We start from the raw sequence: 23,162 nt of genomic DNA on the forward strand, positions 1-23,162 counted from the left end.
CGCCCCCGCCGACGCCGATCGAAGGAGCCGGAGCAGCATCACGGTCGGCTAACTGTTCGGTGGAGTGGCCTCCTCCCCCTTTCTCTCTCCTTCTTTCCATCCCTGCCTCCCTCCTCCGCTATCATTGCCCGAAGGAAACTCGTCGTTCTACTTTTTTTTTTTTTTACGCTCTCCCTCCCCTACTCCGATCGCACAAACGGTGCTCAGTCACGTATATACACGGCGTAAAGTCTGGACTCCGTTATCGCAAATTTTGCGATAATAATAAATCGAGCGGTTATTGGATCGTAAATCGAACTCGCCCCCCTCCCGCTCTCTCAAATAACCGCCGCGGTTCCTTTGTCTTTTTTTTTATTTTGAACTTTTTTTTTGCGAATAGTGGCCTTCGATTCGCAAAACAGCGCCTGGAAAAACGATACTTGTTCGCTTGAGTCATAAATCATTCTCGATCACGGTCGCGACGTTCAGTTCGACCTCTTGAACAGTTAATGTTTTATTGCAGAATTTAAAAAAAAAAATTGTATTATACTGCGTCGTAGGACGATTTAGGCGGAGATAAAATTTATCCGGCAAGGCATTCATCTCCTTTTATAAACATTTAACAAGAGCGACAATGACTGTACTTGTAATATAAGTTATACATAAATGTCAATGCCGGTTTAATAATACACAATCTCCATTCTCCAAAATCTAAAAAACTAGCGACCTAATGCCATTTAAAACATTTGATTACGAAAGCGTTTATTCTCATTTACAACTACAGGGTGTTTACCTAAATTGTGTAAAAAATTTTCCTGAAAATTCTCTTCCAGATATTTTTGTTCAAAATTCCAAGAAAATATTTAAAACATTTTTTGATGCAATTTCCTAAGATAAGTTTGTTTATTATACGCTTTTTCTAATGCTTTTCATTCATACGAAGAAAAAACACAAAGCCACTTAAGTTTCGAGTGCTAGATTTACAAATGTATTGAAAAATAAAACTGAATAGCTTTCGTTAAGATAATATTTTTTTACTTACATAACATTTTTATTTTTTTCACTAAAAATTAAAATAAAGAATATGTATTGCATATTTATTATTTTGTTAAGACATTGAATATATAAACAGAGATAGATATATATTTATAATATATTTTAAACACATAATTCACAACATGGCTAATTGATGGATTGTCTATTGCTTATAGTATAAGAACAAAATTATCAAAGAGAGAATTTTTTTAAAAATTCTCCGAGTCCAGCAAAATTCCATTAGAATTTCCTGATTTTCACAAGTATAAAAAAATTGCCTGAAAATTCCAGATTTTCCATGTTTTTCCAGGTAGACACCCTAAACTACATATACAAATTTTTCAATTTTTAAATAATAACATTTTTTACAGACCACACGATGAGAATAATCAAGCGAACGAATTAAGACTGAATTTATAATGCGTATGTTGTAACTCTAAAAAAAAATGACTCATCGAGTATATCCGTTTTGAGCGATGCAACGTTTTCCATTTAGATACCCCAATATCATATACACGGCAAAATTAATCGTCTGTTCCTATCAAACGACAATCGAACGTAGTATATAAGACATCGATAAAATCGGACAAAGTCGGCTACGTCGAGAGGACTAATCGAGTGTCCCGTGGAATCGCACACTTCGATACGAAACTTTCTCTCCTCGCTCGCGTACATTCGAGTCGAAATAGCGGCGAACGGATCGCCACGAGCGTACGCTCTTGGAAAGTCGCTCGTTGTGTTTCATTCGCGTATGACAGTGTCCGAGGACGACGATACGCGTCGATCCTTCTACTGACCTGGAAAGTGACACTTCATCGAGAATTTCGAAAGCGATACTTGACCGATTCGTTTCCAAGATTATCGTAAAGTATCTCTTTTTAAAATAATATTTATGTACAGAAGCGAAAAAATGCGTTCTACTCTCTAGTTGCCCTGTATTTTCTAAAAGTCTTAAGGGGTCTAGTTTGACACTCTGAAAATAAGACAATTTTTGGGAATTTTTTTAAAGAAAAGTATAAAACATATTAAGTTCTAAACTTTGCACGTTTATTAAATAATATTTCAAGTATATCCTGAATTTTTTTCAAACAAAAATATTTGTTTGTTTCGGAGTTATAGTAGTCCAATCAAGATGTCTAAAAAAAAATGGCGAACATGATTCCAGCCGTTATAGTCATCTGAAATAAAAAAACCAAAAAGACTCTTGATCTGTATGAGTGTGGCTATCGCGTGAACCAGAATAAAAAAAAAAAATATTGAAAAATAAAAAAATGGCAGCGTCTCAAAAAAAAATTTCATTTTTCACTAAAAAATTGGTTAGTTTTGTAAGTCACAAAAAAAGAATTTTGCAAATATCGATTTAATTCTAGTTCACACGATAACCACGCTCATACAGATTAAGAATCTTTTTGGTTTTTTTTTTTTATTTCAGATAACTATAACGGCTGGAATCATGTTCGCCATTTTTTTTAGACATCCTGATTGGACTACTATAACTCCGAAATAAACAAATACTTTTGTTTGAGAAAAATTCAGGATATATTTAAAATGTTATTTAATAAACGTGCAAAGTTTAGAATTACTATAACTCCGAAACAAACAAATATTTTTGTTTGAAAAAAATTAAGGATATATTTGAAATGTTATTTAATAAACAAGCAAAGTTTAGAATTACAATGTTTTATACTTTTCTTTAAAAAAATTCCCAAAAATCGCCTTTATTTTCAGTGCGTCAAACTAGGAAGACCCCTTAATAAATCTCGAGAGATATAATTCTTCTCCTCGAATCATCTGGATACTTTTATAATATTTAATTGCACCTCTCTCGGTACGCATTGCAGTGAAATATCTCTCACGCGGAAGGAAAATTAATTTCTGCCTGCAAAATTTTCAAGAGCACGGCCAATTAAAAGAGGCGAGGGAGCATGGGAGGACGCGTTAGTTTCTTGAACCGAGGAAGCGGATAAAAAGCTATCGTCGCGCCGCGAGAGAAGGATGCTCCGTTATCAGGATGGATATAACGGTGATAATAATCCGTTCTCAATCGTTTATTAAAAGTATTGCAATAATGCGACGTGTATGAGAACGAGTACAGATCGAGATATTCAACAAAGTCGCGCAAAAATCTACTTTCCAATTATCGTTCCTTGTAAATCGTATATTTTTAAGCACCTGCATTCTCTGGAGAAAATAAATTTTTATTTCGAAAAATTCATTCGGAGAATAAGATAAACTCCCTCACCCTTCTTCCTTCCTCCATAACTGTACAATACTTATCTCATCTAATATTGCAAAGACTGTGTGTACGAATTGTGAGTAATAAATTACAAGTCTACGCACGAGCCGTATACAAATTATCCTTTATCCGAGCGGTACATAATAACGTAATCCGCATAAGCAACGCGATACCCCGTCGCTATTTAAAGTAATAAGCGGGTAGGGTCAACGCGAAGATCATCAACTCGTACGAAAACTCTTGAGGCTACCAGGAGGAGACAAATCATCGCTGTCATCGGGACGCGCCGGCGTGCGTTGCCGTTATATTGCTTTAGCCTTGGCTCGCATTCGTTCGAGGCGAACCTCGCGAAGGCGACGATACGAGGATTTAATATTCGTTTTTAACGCGTCCGAGAGACCAGCGTGCGTCAGTCGCGAAAAAGATAACTTTTTTCTATTCATCGTCAACATCAGAAGGTCGCCATCGTTATCTTAGATGAAAATTAAAGTTACATTTGACGCAAAATGAATGGAGCAAACATGTGAAGTTAAATAAAATTATACCTTTTTTTTTAAAATAAATATTATTATAGAAGACTGTGTGGTGAGTAATAAATTACAAGTCTACGCACGAGCCGTATACAAATTATCCTTTATCCGAGCGGTACATAATAACGTATCAACGTATAATCCGCAAAAGCAACGCGATACCCCGTCGCTATTTAAAGTAATAAGCGGGTAGGGTCAACGCGAAGATCATCAACTCGTACGAAAACTCTTGAGGCTACCAGGAGGAGACAAATCATCGCTGTCATCGGGACGCGCCGGCGTGCGTTGCCGTTATATTGCTTTAGCCTTGGCTCGCATTCGTTCGAGGCGAACCTCGCGAAGGCGACGATACGAGGATTTAATATTCGTTTTTAACGCGTCCGAGAGACCAGCGTGCGTCAGTCGCGAAAAAGATAACTTTTTTCTATTCATCGTCAACATCAGAAGGTCGCCATCGTTATCTTAGATGAAAATTAAAGTTACATTTGACGCAAAATGAATGGAGCAAACATGTGAAGTTAAATAAAATTATACCTTTTTTTTTAAAATAAATATTATTATAGAATTATATTTCAAGTAAATGTACAACACACGCGCGTTACAATTCCCGGATACGGTTTGTGATATAAATGTACCGCAAAGCGGGAAGTCAATCGCGGGAACTTTTGTTACGCGACAGAGACGTGTTGCAAAGATAGAAGTGGCGCGATTCCAGTTATGACCGCGATATCAATGCAAAATATCGACGTGCTACGTAAGAATATATGTATTTCGCGCGCGAGTTATAGAGCCATAATAATAGAGAATGAACGTATCAACTTTCGCTGCCAACGCGATCGCCTTAAAAATTTTCGCGATTCACATGCGCGATCGATAACGCCTTTTTTGACGTAAAAAATAATATCCAGTTTTTTCTTATGCGTCAAAAAAAAAAAAAAAAAAAAAAAAAAAAAAAAAAAAAAAAAAAAAAAAAAAAAAAAAAAAAAAAAAAAAAAAAAAAAAAAAACGAAAATTTTATAAGAATCTTTTTGTTGGATGTGTAATTTTTTCATTTTATATTAATTTATATAAACAGAAGATAAAAATATAATAAAAATATAACTATCCATCTCCCTCATCGTAGATTTAAATATTTTATAAGTCATCTTGATTGAATTTTGTTCTGCGTTCGATGTGGTTTTCAGAGATATCTAATTTGACACATCGCTAAATAATTAAGAGGAGACACAATTTCGCATTACATTATTGGTTATATTTCCGGCCAGTTGCGGCATAAAATCCCGCGCCACGAGTGGATCACCCAATGACGTTCGATTAGTATTTCGAGGATTCGATTATGTCATTCGCGGAGATTGGCTGGAACGAGCTCTCTCGTTCGGGGCAATCAATTTTTATTATTAATAATTTACACCCCACGCGCGTAAGCCCGTGACCTATTGCGAACCCTTCCTGCAAACGCCTCATTTGCGTCACGTGTCTATTTTATGGCGGCCTGCTGCCTGTCGCGCCTGTCGCAGAATCAATCCCGTCGACACAATTTATTTTTAAACAAAATATCCTCAAACACGACCACCGACGTCTGCCTATCGGCGCGCGAGAGAAAAACGACTGATGCCCCGTCAATTTGTCCCAGGTTACTTGTAAACAAAATCGCCGACGCGGACGGAGCCAACGAGAAGGTTTGCGACACGACACCATCTTACGCCATAACAGCCTCCATTTATCGATAAAGTGTTGTCGACGCGAAAAAAATCAGTTCGCATATATACGGTGACCGATATCGCAACAATTTTTCGAATGTCATCATTTTGTGTATATATATTTTTCTTCGCGGGCTTTAAATCGCACGCGAAAACAAGGAAACAATCTTGGCGATTTACCCCAGGTAACGAGGGAAGGGAAACAGGGGAAAGGGGGAGGGGGGCGGAAAAACATCGTGCGCGATTGCGCTGATTGTGAGTGCATCGCGGCGGTCGACGAACTTGGAGCAAAAGGTTCCGCGTGCTACCAACGCGTTTTACCGCTTTTCCCACGGCCCCTATTCCTTCGCCGCTTGCGATGTTTCCAATCGCGTAGCAATGGCGGAAGGAGGCCGAAGTCGTTTCATGAAAGAAAAACTCCGCGGGAACATCGACATCGATCGGTCGATCGGTCGCGGCTGGACATATGGGACGACGAGCGGGTCGAACGCGGAATTATTCATCGGTCGTTTGTCGATGGACGACAAGGATATAATCTGGGACCGGAATGGTTTACTTAAGGGGGCATACCCGGTTGAATCTTCGAAAGATGAGTACATTTTCTAGATTTTTTTGCAGCGCAACGATTTGATAAAAACTTGTTTTTTTTTTTTTTTTTACGATATTAATACAATATTATTAAGTACTTAAATAAAAATTCTCAGCTTAAAAAAAAATTTTTTTTTTTTTTTTTAAGTTTTGCAAATATTTGAAGATTTATGTTGTCATGCACGGTGTGCGTGAAAACTTGGGCTACGTTCGACGGATTGACTTCAAATTTTACATGCGAGTTCCTAATAAGATTTCGCATCTCCTAACAAAGTCTTTTTTTAAATCTGATTTCCCATTTTTTTTGGTTATAAACAAAAAAGATGGACTTTAAACTTTTTTTCAACACGCCGCCATTTTTTCATTTTTTAAAATTTTAGAAAAACGCTTGGATAGCAGGTAGGTATTAATATGTTTAATAAAAAAAAGTTTGTATTTTTGATTTCGGATATAATCTACGAACGTTTTCATGCAGCTACCTAAAATTTGGAGAAGCTCTACAAATATTCCCATAACTTTAAAAAACAAATTCTTTTTAAGCTGTAAATTTTTATTTAAATAGTTAATAATATTGTATTAATATTGTAAAAGAAATTAAAAACTTTTATCAAGTCTTTGTTCTGCAAAAAAAGATCTAGAAAACTCATGTTTCAAACGGGTATGCCCCCTTAAAAAGAAAAAAGATTGTAGATTTTCACCAACTATTTATAAATTCTATCCACAATGTTTTCCGGAATTCTTCCGGGAAAATTTTTCGACGGGTACATCTAAATCGTTCATCGTAAATTAAATATAAAGAGCGCGAGAGAGGAATGAGAGAAAATATCTATGCCTCGAGCGACGAGGAGATTCGTTCGTAGAAACGTTTTTCTCCGTCTGATGAGGGGGACGGAGAGAAACGGAGAGAGAAAAAAAAATAAGAATTGGACCCCGAATATTCGGGATACAAAATACCTTGGGATCCCGACAACTCGGTGGGTTGCGTCTCGTCTCGCCGCGGGCAGTCTTTAGGGCCCCTGCCGCACGCTTACGTCCTTTCACGCAATTTCGTCAGAGGGAAACTTCGGTGCGTAAGCTCTCCGAGTATAAATAGGGGGACGCCTGCATCGATACGAAAGCGACGCTTTCTCGAGCGCGCTGATACTTTACAGTCAACATCGCGATTTCAACAGCGTCAAAGATATGCGATATCAATAGCCGAAATCGCCGAGTAAGGAAAGCCATTGGCTTCGCGCCTTCGGGATCTCGCAATTTTACACGTGTTCGCGCGACCGAAAAACAAATCGGACGTATCTTCGAGGACAGATCGCACGCATTAATCTCGACGTTATCTCGACGCGTTATGACGTCACGCGCGCGCGACGCTATCACGGCGGTTAACTTATAAGGTTATTTGCGTCGCGAAAGCGCGCGACTCTTTAAGGGGGTATATCCGTTTGAACCACTTAATATATAATATTAAGTACTTAAATATAAAAATTTCCAGCTTAAAAAAAAATTTTTTTTTAAAGTTATACGAATATTCGCAGAGCACCTCCAATTTTAGATGGCTATGAAAACATTCGTTTATCATATCCGAAATAAAAAATATATTTTTTTATTAAACATATTAATAGCTATCTCTTATCCAAACGTTTTTTCAAAATTTTAAAAAATAGAAAAATGGCGGCATGTTGAAAAAAATTCCATTAAAAAAAAAAATCCATCTTCTTTTGTTTATAACAAAAATTTATATTTTCATGCACACCGTGCATGAAAATATAAATCTGCAAATATTCGCATAACTTTAAAAAAAAATCTTTTTTAAGCTGAAAATTTTTATTTAAGTACTTAATATAATATTGTATTAATATTGTAAAAAAAATCAAAAGTTTTTATCGAGTCGTTGCGCTGCAAAAAAAAATCTAGAAAATATACTCATTTTTCGAAAGTTCAAACGGATATGCCCCCTTAACGGCGTGACAAAAAAAAAAATTGCATCGTCTATTTGCGGCGAGAAGACGATACCACGCTGTTGTATCCCGGTTTCTCGAATCTGCCTTTTTTTCCAGCGAGAAAATCTCTCCTCCTTCCAGAATATCTCGCCTTTTCCCCCACCGATCGATATTAATGCTGCGTCGCAGCAACGTGATCTCGTGTGCCTCGTGTAACCGTCGCACGTGGCAAACGGCATACACGTGGCGATAATAATTGCGTGGTATTATTTATATATCGCGCGTATTGTTATATATTGGCAAAATGATTTGTAACGTAACGTGTATCGAGAGAGAGTTTCTCGAACTGTTATTTACAGCTCTCGTTTTCCGTTCAATTTGGCGACATAATTATGTAACGACGCTTTTGTAGCGTAGCAATTATTATGTAACTCGAATGAAATCTTTCCCCAGTGTCATTATTTGCGCTCTTTGTGCGTGATATCAAACACATTTCATGTAAAAATACATAATCTTCCTTTCACGCGTGCACACTGTTACTTGAATTACATTTTAATGAAAAGCGTTGATTTTTAAATAATGATAAGAGAGATCTCTCTCGATTGCTTAACCAGTTTTAAAAAAGATTGTGTATTTTTCCAAAGCCTTCGCATACATATCGTATGCAAAAAGAAAAAGAGAGTTTCATAATTTATCAATATTTTTGAATAAACAAAATTTCCTGAAATTTATTTCCGCAATCATTTCAAAAATATAAAAAAAAAGAGTAAAAACAAAACAAAAAAGATTATATAAGAATTAGTACAAGAAACTCACCCGCGGCGATGCTGCATCGTAGCCAAGGACAAATGGTGCTCCATCAGGCTATCCTGTAAACAAAATTTTTGCTATTAATTAATTAATTCGTAAATTAGTTTCATTTATTTAATAAAGGCGTCTCACGTATGTGTATGTGAGCCAGAACAATATTATACGAGAAAAAGTGTTCGCGTTATCAGAACTGGATACTGTGATGAATGAATATATTAATACAATTTCATGATTGACATGTGTTTGATCTCGCCAATGATTATGTGGACAAGCGTTGTATTTTCAGTCGAGGAAAAAAAAAACTCGATAATCGTGACCCGACGTATACGCAACTACGCAGTCGGCATAGAAAAGAAATCGATCGGCAAGAATTCGAGCCGCTTATGGTTACAAGGCGCTAAAGAGCGAACGAAGGACGGCTACTATTTAAATTTTAACCTGTTCGTAAATCTTCGGCGCGATCCTTCGACTTTGATAATCCGTGTTTGCATTTCGAATAACGCCGATTGAAAACAAGTCGCATGCGACTTTTTTTTTTTTAAATCGTTGATTTTATTAATAAATCGTACGAGCAAACATGATTATCGATGCTTCGTAATCAAAACGTGAGACGGAAATATATCTCTAGAGTTATTAATCTTTGCAGACGTAAACACGCGCATTTCATAATATAAACGCAGGGTATTTTTTCAAATCTTGTAAAAAAATTCCCTGAATATTCCCTGATCTTCCAGATATTTTTGTTCAAAATTCCAGGTAACGAGAATATTTAAAGATTTTTTAGTGCAATTTTCTAAAATAAGTTTGTTTATTAAATTTTATTTTATTTTATTCAATTTTATTTTATTTTATTTTCTAATGTTTCACATTCACACGAAGGAAAAACACAAGGCCAATTAAGTTTTATGTGCTAGATTTATATATTGAAAATAGAAACGGAGTAGTTTTCGTTAAGATAAAAATTTTTAACTTGCATAACTTTTATCATTTTTTATAACTAAAAATTAAAATAAAGCATATATGCATATTCAATATTTTATTAAGACATTGAATATATATAAACAGAGATAGATATATATTTAAAATATATTCCAAAATTATAATTCACAACTTGACTTATTGGCGGATTGTCTATTACTTACAATATAAAAGCAAAATTATTTAAGAGATTAAATAATTAGAGATTAATATAGAGATTAATAAAAGAGAATTTTTTAAAAAATTCCCTGAGTCCTAATAAAATTCCATAAAAATTCTCTGATTTATCCAGGTACAAAAAAAAAAAATTCCTGAGGATTACAGGCTTTCCATGTTTTTTCAAGCAGTATGTGAAATCATTTCGTCGTTTTCACGATTTTTGTAAATCTTATTATTTCGTAGATTCGCGATTACATCAGAATGTTTATCTTTCTTTCCACTGCTCTCGCACCGTCGTCATTGTCGTCGTCATGAGAACTCATGCATTTTAACGACAATTTTGTAATTGTAATCCGTATCCGTTCGGTCGTCTAAAAAACCGATCAATTCCACTGCATAATTTCACGGTTCGCGCTTTTCCCCGGAGACGCACGCGTAGAAACGCACGACGATAAAAAACTCTGTGTCGACCTTACATACCATTTTCGCGGTAAAACAAAATTTCCAAAAACAGCTGGCTTTTATATCGATCTCGTTGTCCTTCACATTTTACTTGATTTTCTCGATTAACTTTAGATTAAGTATTATTTAATTATTTAATGCCTTCCCATGTCGTGGTTGTGCTCATGCTGCGTTTACATAACATGCTTCATGTCCTGGTAATTCTAATTAGAACCAGTGCGTATAATACACTTACGTAATTTAATTGCAAAAGAATTGAGGAAAACAACGAAAATAGAAGCGGAGAAAAAAAAGAGAGATAATTAACGGTTTTGATTGACTAGAAATTACATAATTAACGGGCAATAATTAAATGTTCCGTTGTTATCTTTATTATTATCGTCATTGTCGTCGCAAACTCGTTCGCGATGCTTCCAATTTGCGTTGCGTAAACGTTACGTCGCGCCCTGTGGCGTGTTGAACGATAATTATTAATCATTGTATAAAAAAAAATTCAATAATAGCAGCAGTAGACTCAGGGTAAGAACAATCACGTGCAAAACTGACAGATCTTATCTGTCATTTTTAATGACAATTAAATAAAATTTAACAATAAATTCGCGCATTGATACTCGCGCCTTGGCCCTTATCTGCTAGTTTTCCACATAAAAAAAAAAAAAAAATAAAAAAAAAAAAATTCGTTGGATTATCCAAATACTTGAACAAAATATTGCAACATCGCAAATAAACCAAATTGGTAATTTAAACGGACAAAAAAAAGAACGGAAATATGATTTCATGTGAAAAAGAGATCATATCTTTTTTTTTCAAAAACTACTGTAACATTATGTATAATACATATTACGTATACGTGATATATCGATCGATCGCGCGAACACAACATCGGGCGCGGCTGTAATTCAGGTATATATCTCGGCGGAATTATAAATAATCGGCCCCGATTCAAATGCGTTTATCGGCGATTTTATCTGCGTCTCGAAGACGGCATTACCCTGCAAAATCGTCGGCGTCACGCAATTAATGCGATGACGAATTTAAAACGAATTTAATTTAATTAACTAAATGACATTTGAAGATATCACGATTTTTTCTTTTTCTCTATCTCTATCTCCTTCCGAATTATTATTTTTTTTTTAAAACGGCCACGACTTGAACGATCTTAAACGATGCGAGAAACGCATCTCGAGTGGACCTGTTTTCACGATCATAATTTTTCTCTCAGCTTCCATAATTAAAGGTATATGTACACTGAAAAAAAAAAAAAATGGTTAACTTGACTAAATCCGTTCAACTAATTACAATTTTTTTAATTGAGATATTTATATATTTAAGTCAAATATACATCATGTTAGATTTAATATGTCGTGTTTGACTTAAATATATAAATATTTCAATTAAAAAAATGGGAATTAATTGAACGGATTTAGTCAAGTTAACAATTTTTTTTTTTCGGTGTACGTTGGAGCTATGTAATGTGCTCGCCCCTCCCCTCCTTCGCAAAATACACCGTTAGTTTTGTTTAATTATGACTTGTGACCGTTCCTTACGGTTAACGGCCTAAGTGGAACAAAAGACCAAAACCATTCCACGAAGAAACGGCGATATAAATGCAATTTGGCGAACGGCTTCATCCATTAACGGATTTATTGCGGCAGAAACTCAACTCAATCGTGGTTACGTTATAACGCAAATGATGTCGGAGAATGGTGAATGTCAGATTCGTGACGTTCACGCAGAGATTTCGCATCGTTTCCGGCTAAGGAAGCGTTAAGTAAGGTAGAACGAATCTACCTTACTTAGCGTTAGCAATATCTAATTTAAAAAAAAAAAAAAAAAGAAAAGGAAAAAATCTTGGGATTCGCGTAAGACCGGGATAAACTTATCGCGGCTTTATAAATGATTGCAAATTATCGCGAAGTCATTTTGTATCGTCGAGCGAAAATGAGCTCTCGCTCGGTCCACCGTATATACCGCGGCCGTAAAGTCCGCCGTCTCTCCGCGCGCGTTCTCTATAATCTGCGTGGCGCGTAATTCACGCAGATTGCAGGCCTGGGAGTGATGACAGAGGCCCTGATGTCGCTACACGATTTTTTTCTCGCATTAATGCACTCATCGTACTTATTCTCCGTTCCTTGCCGCAGAAATTGCTCCCCGACTCCGGAAAATGGCAATCTACAGGGTGGGCCCGGACTTTGAGATTTTATAGGAAATTCAATTCTGAACAAAAAGTTACCTATAAACGTGGGTTGAAAAATACTTCCTTAAAAAGTTAGCGCTTTTTTCCATTTTTATTCGTTTTCTGCTATTACAGTGCTATTTGAGTTTAAAAAGAATTATTTTATTTTTATGAAAGAAAAAGATTTTTATTTTTCATTTTTATTGATTTTCTCCAAGAAATTTATTGTTCCATCCTTTTTTATTTCATTTTTTTTTTCACCTGCTCTTTCTTTCATCCTCCTATGGTGATTGGTTTAAACAATGCAGAAAAGTAAAATTTGTTTAGTGGAATAACCAATAAACAAAAGATAAACGTTAAAAATTAGCAAAAGCTATAACAGCATAAATGAAGAGTATTTTTAAAAAGCTCTACGAAGAAGCTCTCGAAAGTGGTTATCTCAAAACCTATGGAACGTACTACAATTATTTTGATCTCATTTGAAAGATAATTTAATTCTCTACAACTTTTGTTTCGATACTTTTTATTAAAAAAACGCATACTTTCCCTGATATTTATAAAAATGTATAAAATAACCGTGATTTTAGAGATTTTTGGGCGTTAACTTTTTAAGGAAACATTTTTCCACCCATGTGTATCGGAAACTTTTTGTTCAGAATTAAATTTCCTATAAAATCTCAAAATCTGGCCAGAACCTTCGAGCCCACCCCGTATATACGGATACTTTACACATGTCTTATCCATTATTATTATTCATATGTAGCTAGTCTTTTGTCTCGCCGACCTCCTTGACCGTTTCGACCCCGATGTCAGCACAATGTGTTCGAATAACGCGACTTTTCCTCACATGGGGTGAGCGTCGCGCGTTCGATATAATTCCGTCGAACACGTCAGACATTTGTAGTCACCGCGAACGGAAATACCGTCTGGATCGGTATCAATGTGTAGGTAGATAGGTAAGTAGATATACCCTTCGCGAGACGCTACAGTCAAGATCCGAATGCTGTGTCAACTTCATTCACGAAGAATGCATATACAGAGCGGGACAGGCCAGTCTCTCACACTTGTCTCTTGAGCTCTCTCTCGCGTATTCATTTCTAAATTAAATCTAACCATCTGTCATTATTTCGCTTTCTTTATAAATCCTTTTGTTTATCCTCTTATATATCGTTAATAATTATAAATAAAATCGTCAATTTAGCAGACTTGATTTTTCTTTCTATTTTACATTTTCATTTCTTTTGACTTTATATATCGCAAAAAGAGATTTAAAGATAATACATGAATGCTTCTTGCTTTTCCGCTTCACCCACATGCGTTTTACACGACTTCAACAAGCTCCTCGCTTCCCTTATTAACATGTACCACGTGTCTCTTGACCGTAGCGCATCTACATCGGTCGATTAACGAGCGACAAAGGCAAGCTGTGAATACGAGTCGTGAGGAAACACCCTATATAAGTTTATACGCTGCGTCGGAGTATAAATAGACGCTTATGACGTAGCCCAAGAGTCGAGATCCACGAGGTCTGCCCCCTCGACGAAAACAACATGGCAAGCCGAGACGAGACGAGATACGTGTAGCAACTATACTCGCTTCTGTTTGTGTGTGTGTGTGTGTGTGTGTGTGTGTGTGTGTATGTGTGTGTTCGTTTGTGTGCGCGCGCCTGTGTTGCGTGCTCGAGAAACGCGCGTTTCTGGCATACGGGAGAAAAAAACAATCGATTCGGAAATCAAAAAGCACGCGTTAACAAAGATAAGGAGTTATCAATAGGAGCGGTTATCGCGAATTGATTTAAGCGACGTGTCGTTTTATACTTTATACATTCTCGCATATACATTCTGCGTGAAGAAAGATTTTCACAATTTACAAACTTCGAGCGGATACGTGTTTATGCTCGTCTTTAGCGGGGCTACCGTTAATTCGAAACTCGGTAGCTTTCGCCAAGGCCTCCCCCTCTTCACCCCCTGTTTCGAGCCTACGTAAACGGAAGAAACTCTCTTATCATGCGTTATCTTCATTTTCTTTGCACGCGTGTGGAGATTAGCTTCCCTCGAAGCTGGCGCAGCTAAAGATCAAACGAATCTCTCCTTCGCATGAATTTGTTATCAGAGAAAACACGTATGATCGTCAATTCTTTATCGCCGTGTTTGTTTGACGCAAATACTCAGGCCACGATTCATACAGATTAAGAATCTTTTTGGTTTTTTTTATTTCAAATGACTATAACGGCTGGAATCGTGTCCGCCATTTTTTTTTTAGACATCCTGGTTGGACTACTATAACTCCGAAACAAACAAATATTTTTGTTTGAAAAAAATTAAGGATATATTTGAAATGTTATTTAATAAACAAGCAAAGTTTAGAATTAATATGTTTTATATTTTTCTTTAAAAAAATTCCCAAAAATCGCCTTTATTTTCAGAGCGTCAAACTAGGAAAACCCCTTAAAGTGAATTAAATCAAATTTTTTCTTTAAATTAATTCTTTGCGTTGTTCTTTCCCATCGACTTCTCACTGAAAAAGTAAGTATCTCACGCGTGGCGCCTTTTGAGGCTCACAACGATACCGTTATTACTCCGTAATCGAGCAAAACGTCTAATGAGGCAAGTTGCGAAAGTAAAGCAGCACGTTTATCCGCGATAAATGATTGTTTAGCGATGGAATTTGTCGCAATCGTTGGTCGCCGCCGATCATTTGTCTTTTGATACGCGTGCTAGAAGAGTACAAGAGCATTTACCACAGCACACACAATGATTACAAAAATAAAAACACGTTCGCGATGTGCGAGACGTGTAACGGCAAGATAGGTTTAAATCTACTTAGACGATTATTAGCGTCAAAGCTGGCCGTAACTCGTTGTTAAAGCGACGATATCTCTCTCCTTTTTGCCCTCCCTTTGTCGAGAGAAATGCGAGAAAAAAATAAACGATCGCTTTCGACTCGACGGAAAATTCATAACGGAAAGCCGGCAATTAACTCCTTCGTACCGTGAAAATTCCACTTAATTCAACGCAACATGAATTAAACTTCCATATTAGCACGCGTAATGCGAATTAAAACCACATTCTGTGTTAATTATTATTTCATTTTACAGTCGTGTATATATGGGGTGGTCTCTTACAAACAAATAAAAAATTAATTATGAGAGAATATTTAATAAATAATGTGACATTAATTAACAAGTTTCTGCTATAAATTATTACAACGTGTATGTTTCAAGTTTTCGTGAAAACTTATGCGAAAGATATACATTTCGTAAAATATTAAATTGTAATTAAACATCGAGAAAAATATTATTTCACATTTAATCGAACAATATAATTCGCATAATTATTCGCATAATAATTAGTACTTGAAAGTCTCTCGCCGACCAAAGAGACGGACAATGAAAAGGAGCCGAAATGGGAGGAATATGTGAGAGGTATACAAGAAAAGGGAGGATTATATGCACGAAAGAAGCGAGATGAATCCCCCAGTCGCGAATGGAGAATGCTGACGCCCTTAATCAAATTCGCCGTTCCAATAACGAAGCTATCTCGGGACGCGGGAGTCGGGAAGAGGAGGAGGAGAAGTATCTGGAGAGGATTTCACTTCCGACTAGCCGGCACGATGGATCGACGGCGTTTCGAATCTCGACAAGTGAAGTTGGGACGGCGGTGGTACGAGAATTTGAGAAACATCCATTTCCCGGCTCGTGTCGTCGACTCCTTGCAACGTTTGCATTTCCAATTTCCTGCCTCCGCGCGTTATCCTGGTCACGGCTACGGGAGCAAACGAACGAGAGAGAGAGAGAGAGAAATAAAGAGAGAGTACAAATTTTATTTGATAAACTCAAAGATTAGTATTATGTGAAAAATCACGAGAGTTTCGTTTAACGAAAATGACAAAAGAAGGCGAGGAGATTAGAAGATAGAAGCAAAAAGAAAAAAATTCCTTACAGAGAGAACCTCAACGTCGAAGGAATTCTTTACCACGCCCTGAAAAAGGTCGGATGCTGCGTACATTCCGAGGGTGAACAAAGAAAAGGGCATATATATATATACGAAGGCCGAGTGGTAAGCGACATGAGGGAAGCTTTGCGTAAGAAGACCGATCGCGTGGCACTTGCACCCTCGAGAAACATCTGTCGGGGGTGGGAAACCTGCGCGAAACGAAAACGTGGTAGGTGGTGCTCTTTCTATTACCGGATCCAGCGGCGAAGTGCATCCGGTGCAAAGACCGAAGGAAATTGTACTACATTCGAAGAGAACGACTACTGGTAATTTTCGAGAAATCAGTCGGGATCCTCGAGCGTATCTTCGTTGCTTCATCGACTCATTTTCGCGGTCTTTCTTTTTTTTTTTTTTTCCTCCTTTCCTTTGCCTTAGACACGCTCTCTCGCGTATACTCGGCAAACAAAGGCTTAATTTGGAGGCAGCGTTTAACTTAATTAAAAAGCGAGATAATGGACGACGCATTCGCAATATCCAGTCATTTCACCGCACGCTTTTCTCCCACGAAACGGAGCGCTCGTCGATTGTTCCGGGCGCAAAATGCGAATACAATGCGATCGTGTGATAACCTTTCACGACGAAGATTACGGCGAAACGCTCCAGAACGTGCTTCGCAAAGAGACTGGCACGGACCTGCGTGCAAGACCGTGACCCGAAACTGGGCGTGCATATAAGTATAAACGATACCGAGAAGGCGGAACGAGTACCAACATGTTCCAACAAGTTCGAACTTATCATTTAGTCGATGCGTTCGCAAAGATCGCGCTAAAAAAAGGCATTTGCCTCTCTCGCAGCGGGGGAGGCGACGAGACGAAAAGGCATAATGGCGAAGGACGCAGAAGATGCGTATATACAAAGATATACCGTGTGCTCCGAAAAATCATACTCCTACCGAACCGAAATTTTTCCCTCTTTGTTATATAAAAGTTATCAAAATAATGAAGATATATGATTATCTCTATTTTTCAAGATTTACAAACATTCCTTCTTTTAAAACTTTTATCTCTTATTGTAATAAATTCAGTAAAAGTTAGGAATATACAGGATGGGCCATTTTAATCAATCCACTGGAATATTTCAGAGCCCTTAAGTTTAAGATGAAAATGTTTCAGATAAAAGTTATGTGATATCAATATATTGTTTTGGTATTAAGATATTTTATTTTTTATATCAAAATATGTCAGATTAAGATATAAAATAACTCGAAAAATACTTTATTATAGTGTTTTTAGGTTATAAGAATATACAATAAAAAATAGGGGGTTTCATTTAAAAAAAATAAAGTTTATCTTGAAATAACCCTCTGGACTTTTGATCCAAGATCAAATAAAGATCACCATCAGATGACCCCCTCAATACCAAATAACTTTTGTCTGAAACATTTTTGTTTTAAACTTAAGGGCTCTGAAATATTCCAGTAAATTGATTAAAATGGCCCACCCTGTATACTGTAATGGCATTTTACATATTCAATGTAAACCTGAAAGAAAGAAAGAGAGAAAAATTAAAAACTGGAAGAAAATAAATTAATATTTACTAATGGCAATTAATCTTGGCTTGTGTCAAGTACCTAAGTCAAGAACAAATAAAACATAATCTTGCCCACAGTACCTGCCTTAAATTTATCGCGGTAAATTCTGCTTTATTACTTAGACAGATTTTACGTAAAGTCGAAATTAAACCTAAATCCTTCGCTAATACGGCACGTCTTGTGTTGTAAATAATTGAAGAGAAAGACTTACAGGAGCGAATAGCGGTGCCAGCCACGCCGTAAATTATATATATTAGATGCAGTGAAAAGATAAAATTAGATCGCCGAATGCATACCAATGCGTGAAATTTTACGTTTAAATTAACATTGTGCACTTGGCTTCGTCATTTAGACACACGACGCATTCGAGTGGAAGAAAGAGAGAGAGAGAGAGAGAGAGAGAGAGAGAGAGGGTCCACAAACCCGATGAGAAATTATAAAACAAAATATAAACGTGGTCCGCGCGCGGGCGGCGACGTAAATACTCCGTGCTCTGTGTCGGAAATATTAAGCTAGGTCAGTAGCTGCGCGCCCAGGCGATAATTTTTACGCTTACGTTAGCGTTAAAAACAGCTTTGTGTTAGTCGGTAAACGCGTTATATCGTGGCCGATGCATAAAGCACCGATTTGCATCTATCGATGGACAACGATGGCAGCCGATCCGTGTCGAAAACGATAAAGTTTAAAGGCGAATCCGTATGTAAAAATGCAATGTGGATCGAGTCCAAGAATAAAACCGCGTCGTGATCGCCCCGTAATTTTTGCGCGAAAAGAAAGTAGCTTCTAGAGGATAGCGTTGCTGCAAAAGAAAGTCTCCATAAAACGCGCGCGACTCGTAAAATCGAGGATACAAATACATATTTTCTTCGATTAAACGTGACGCGCTTAAATGCGATTCGATTTTGCGGAGGGACCCGGGAGAGTGGGCAGAGGAAATGGAGCGCCTCTCCTACGGAGGACCCCCCCCCCCCTCCTTCGTTTTCTGCTTTCACCCGGCGCAGCTGTCTCCCGTTTCGTTTACGTCGCGTAATGACTTTTCTGCGCAATCAATGCGTGTGCAATCAATCACCAATCTCCTTCCCCGCTCGAAATTAACGCGCGATTAATGACAACTAATCGTGCGTACCGATTTATCCGCCGTCAAATGTCAAAAGCTATCTCGAAGCTGGGATGCCAGCGTAAAAATACACATCGAATTTATGCTGAATAAATTAAGAATATACATAGTACCCCCTCTCCCGCGTTAAAAACAGTGACGTTTCAAGGCGAGCCCCAAAATGTGATAATTTCTGCTTGAAAACCACGCTTTGTATCAGCCAAACCGCACGCATTACGTGATCAAAATTTCCGTCGAGATTAAAGCCCGCAGAACCGATAATTAAAAATCAGTACTTAAAAGTACAGACAATATTTTTGAAAAATTACCAATAATCCAGTTTTATTATTGGTCATTTGAGTATTCCTCAAGTTTTTACGTAAACAAAAATCGAAAGCCTCGCTTGAAAAATAAATATATGAAGCCGTAAAACGAATGACATTAAAAGCGGAATCGTGCTCGTTCGAGTCGAGATGAGCCTATTGAATACAAATCAGTGTTTACATCGAATTTTTAAACACGCGAATCTCATCGACCTTTTATGACGTACTAATTCACATATTACAATAATCGTCCAAGCTAAAGTAACGAGATGAACAAATTTTATTTTCGGAAATTTTTGACCAAACATTACATTTTTACATTATTTTTAATAATGTAAAAATATTACATTCTCGCGAGTATTTTAAATTCTCGTAATAATATTCCAGTTTTGCAAATAATCATGATTCGTTTATATCTTTCGTTGATATTTCTTGTATATTTTTAATAAAAGAGGAACGAGTTTAGAGAAATAAAATGTTTCAATTATTATAGTTCGACGACAGTTTGTATTCGTAATAATTTTGCAGAATACGCCTAATCTCGCGTAGGAAGGACTTCTCCGCGCGTGGACTATGGAGGCGATAAGGCTGCTCGCAGCTCGAGTTTGACCGCAATCTGTTAGCAGTATCTGCTGCCAGATGCCAAACACTTCGCACCAACAAGTTTACACGCGCGGCGCAGCTAATTGCGGTAATCTAGCTTAATGTACTGGAGAGAAGTAGTTTCGGCTAGTAGAGCCGGCGGCGAGATTGTTACGAGAGATGGAGCATCGCATCATCGCAATATTCCCAATTTCCCATTACGATCCGACACGGTGCATTGTAGAATCGCGGACAGGAGTCGCGAATATCGGACACGGTGACGTAATAACGCGTGTTAACGTCACGAAAAAGCGCAACGAGAGAAAATTTTTACGACGAATACGAGTGTCATAAAATGCACGTCGCTTTGGCCCTCGCGGAAGAGGACCTTGTGGGGAGAACCTGTTTTTGTGACGTACAAGGGAAGCTTAATCCGTCCCGTTATACGAAGATCTTGAGTCGACAACCAGTCAGTCAGCCAGCCATCCACCCCCCAATGGCTGCGCGCGACAAGATAATACGAATAAAACGCGATTATCCCCATTGAACAATGGGAAATCCGAGCTATTGGATATTCAAACACAATTTTCATTTCTCCACCTTGTCTTTCTGTCCCTCCTCTCTTCGATCGACTGTGCGTCGTAGGTTTAATTAAGAGTATGAAGTATTTTATATAAAGTAAGGGGCAACAATGTATAACGATAACTAATAACACCGTATATATTCCAGAAACCCCCCGAAATAAACGATATTAATTGCCTCGAGAGAGACCCAAATTACATCTCATTATTGCTACATTCGCAATTTATGTGAAGCCAAGCATAATTAATAACGCATTGCGTTATAATTACTAATGTATTCCAGGTTATATTATTAAAGCCAACACGATTAATGATGAAGGGCAAACTAATCATTAGAGTTGCATTGCAATATATAATTAATGTCAAATTGAAAATCTAATAAGAACACGATATTTATGAGACAAAGTTAAATAATTGCATTTAGTCTGACATTTTTCATTCAATATATTAGCTATAAATGTAGTTATTCGGATAAAAATACACCTTAACTAATCTAATATTTTACGTCTCTCTCAATTCTGAACTGTCTCTTGAAACATTTAATATCCGTGACAATTTTTCGTAGGTCTTACTGAAAGTCTCATGTTTCTCGTCTTACACTACTCTTCTTTCGCAGCAACTGAGAAAAGACTACGCGCACAATCCGTGTTTTTGACACGGATGTGCACGCGTGCAGTTGAAAACGCGCGTTCTCCATTTCAGAAAATATGAGAACATGGGGGCGATATATTATTTCTCTCCCCCTTTATACGCGATATCTCCGCGATGCTCGCTCTTTGTCGTCCCCTCGACGCAATGGAAAATCTGCGCGTATGCGAGGCAATCAATTTTTATTAAAGCAATATTTCGCGATCGCGCTATGCAATTCGTGTCAAATAAATAAATACTATAAACGTCAAGATCGATAAATTTCGGGAAAATCAAAGGTGATCTTCTCACGTTAGAACGGGAGGCTAAATCTTAAGGAGTCTTCCTAGTTTGATGCTCTGAAAATAAAGGCAATTTTTGAAAATTTTTTTAAAGAAAAGTATAAAACATACTAATTCTAAACTTTGCACGTTTATTAAATAACATTTTAAATATATCCTGAATTTTTTTCAAACAGAAATATTTGTTTCGGAATTAAATTTGTCTAACCAGGATGTCTAAAAAAAAAAGGCGAAGATAATTCCAGCCGTTATAGTCATTTGAAATAAAAAAACCAAAAAGATTCTTAATCTGTATGAGTGTGGTTATCGTGTAAATTAGAGCAGAAATATTTGTTTCGGAATTAAATTGGTCTAACCAGGATACCTAAAAAAAAAAAAAAAAATGGCGAACATAATTCCAGCCATTATAGTCATCTGAAATAAAAAAAACCAAAAAGATTCTTAATCTGTATGAGTGTGGTTATCGTGTAAATTAGAATTAAACCGATATTTGCAAAATTCAAATTTTGCGACTTACATAACTAACCAATTTTTTGGTGAAAAATGAAATTTTTTTTTTGGAGACGCTGCTTTTTTTATTTTTCAATCTTTTTTTTATTCTAGTTCACACTCATACAGATTAAGAATCTTTCTGATTTTTTTATTTCAGATGATTATAACGGAATCATGTTCGCCACTAACAACAATTTTTTGTTAAGACATCCTGGTTGGACTACTATAACTCCGAAACAAACAAATATTTTTGTTTGAAAAAAATTCAGGATATACTTGAAATGTTATTTAATAAACGTGCAAATTTTAGAATTAATATATTTTCTATTTTTCTTTAAAAAAAAAATCCCAAAAATCGCCTTATTTTCAGAGTGTTAAAATAGGAAGACCCCTTAAATCGAGTTATCTAGCTAAACGCAACGAGAAATGAAATGAAATTTTGTCGCTTCAAATATATATCGAGGGGAACGTAATTTTAAAACAACGCATAAATTTTATTATTTTCGTAAAATATATATCCTCATATCGCGGTATAACATTATCAAAAAAAATAATAAACGCGATGAAAGACGAACCTGAATATCCGAACATCGCGCTAGACCCTGGCCGTGGATTGCCTTTTACCGGATAGCAGCTGGCAAGGGCCAGATGTTGGTCGTTAATGGACTGTACGGGTCTCTCAAAGTGGCACCAGACACGAATCCCCCCTTGAACTGCCTAAAGTTCGTCTACGAGACAAAAGACCGACAGATCTCGCCGGAAATAAGAGTGAGAAATCGTCCGGACGAAAAAAGCGCCGAGTATTTTATTCACGATTCATCGAATGTCGTTCTTTAAATTACCTCATCGGAGACAATCACTTGAAATTACTCTTTCAGTGAAAATGTTAATTGACTTACAGGTCAAATTATTGTTAGGGGAAAAGTAAGTTTTTACAAGACCATTAATGTATAGAGTGTCCAAAAACATATTCAAACAACTAAGTATTACGAGCAATTAATTTATCATTTATTTTTTTAAAAAAGATATTTAATAAAATATTTTTA

At 36.8% G+C, this 23,162-nt stretch overlaps 1 protein-coding gene across 3 annotated transcripts in view; it reads right to left on the reverse strand.

The window, feature by feature from the left end:
* The window catches only part of LOC115233086 (inositol-pentakisphosphate 2-kinase), a 102,265-nt gene that overhangs the window by 53,478 nt on the left and 25,625 nt on the right, over positions 1-23,162 (reverse strand). For all 3 annotated transcript variants that reach the window (XM_029803310.1, XM_029803308.1, XM_029803309.1), the window contains one exon: positions 8,819-8,871. The gene's annotated coding sequence lies outside the window, so the exon portion shown is untranslated. The remainder of the gene's footprint in view (positions 1-8,818; positions 8,872-23,162) is intronic.

This window comes from Formica exsecta, unplaced genomic scaffold, assembly GCF_003651465.1.
Source record: "Formica exsecta isolate Colony F162 unplaced genomic scaffold, ASM365146v1 scaffold16, whole genome shotgun sequence".
In the NCBI taxonomy this organism is placed as follows: domain Eukaryota; kingdom Metazoa; phylum Arthropoda; class Insecta; order Hymenoptera; family Formicidae; genus Formica; species Formica exsecta.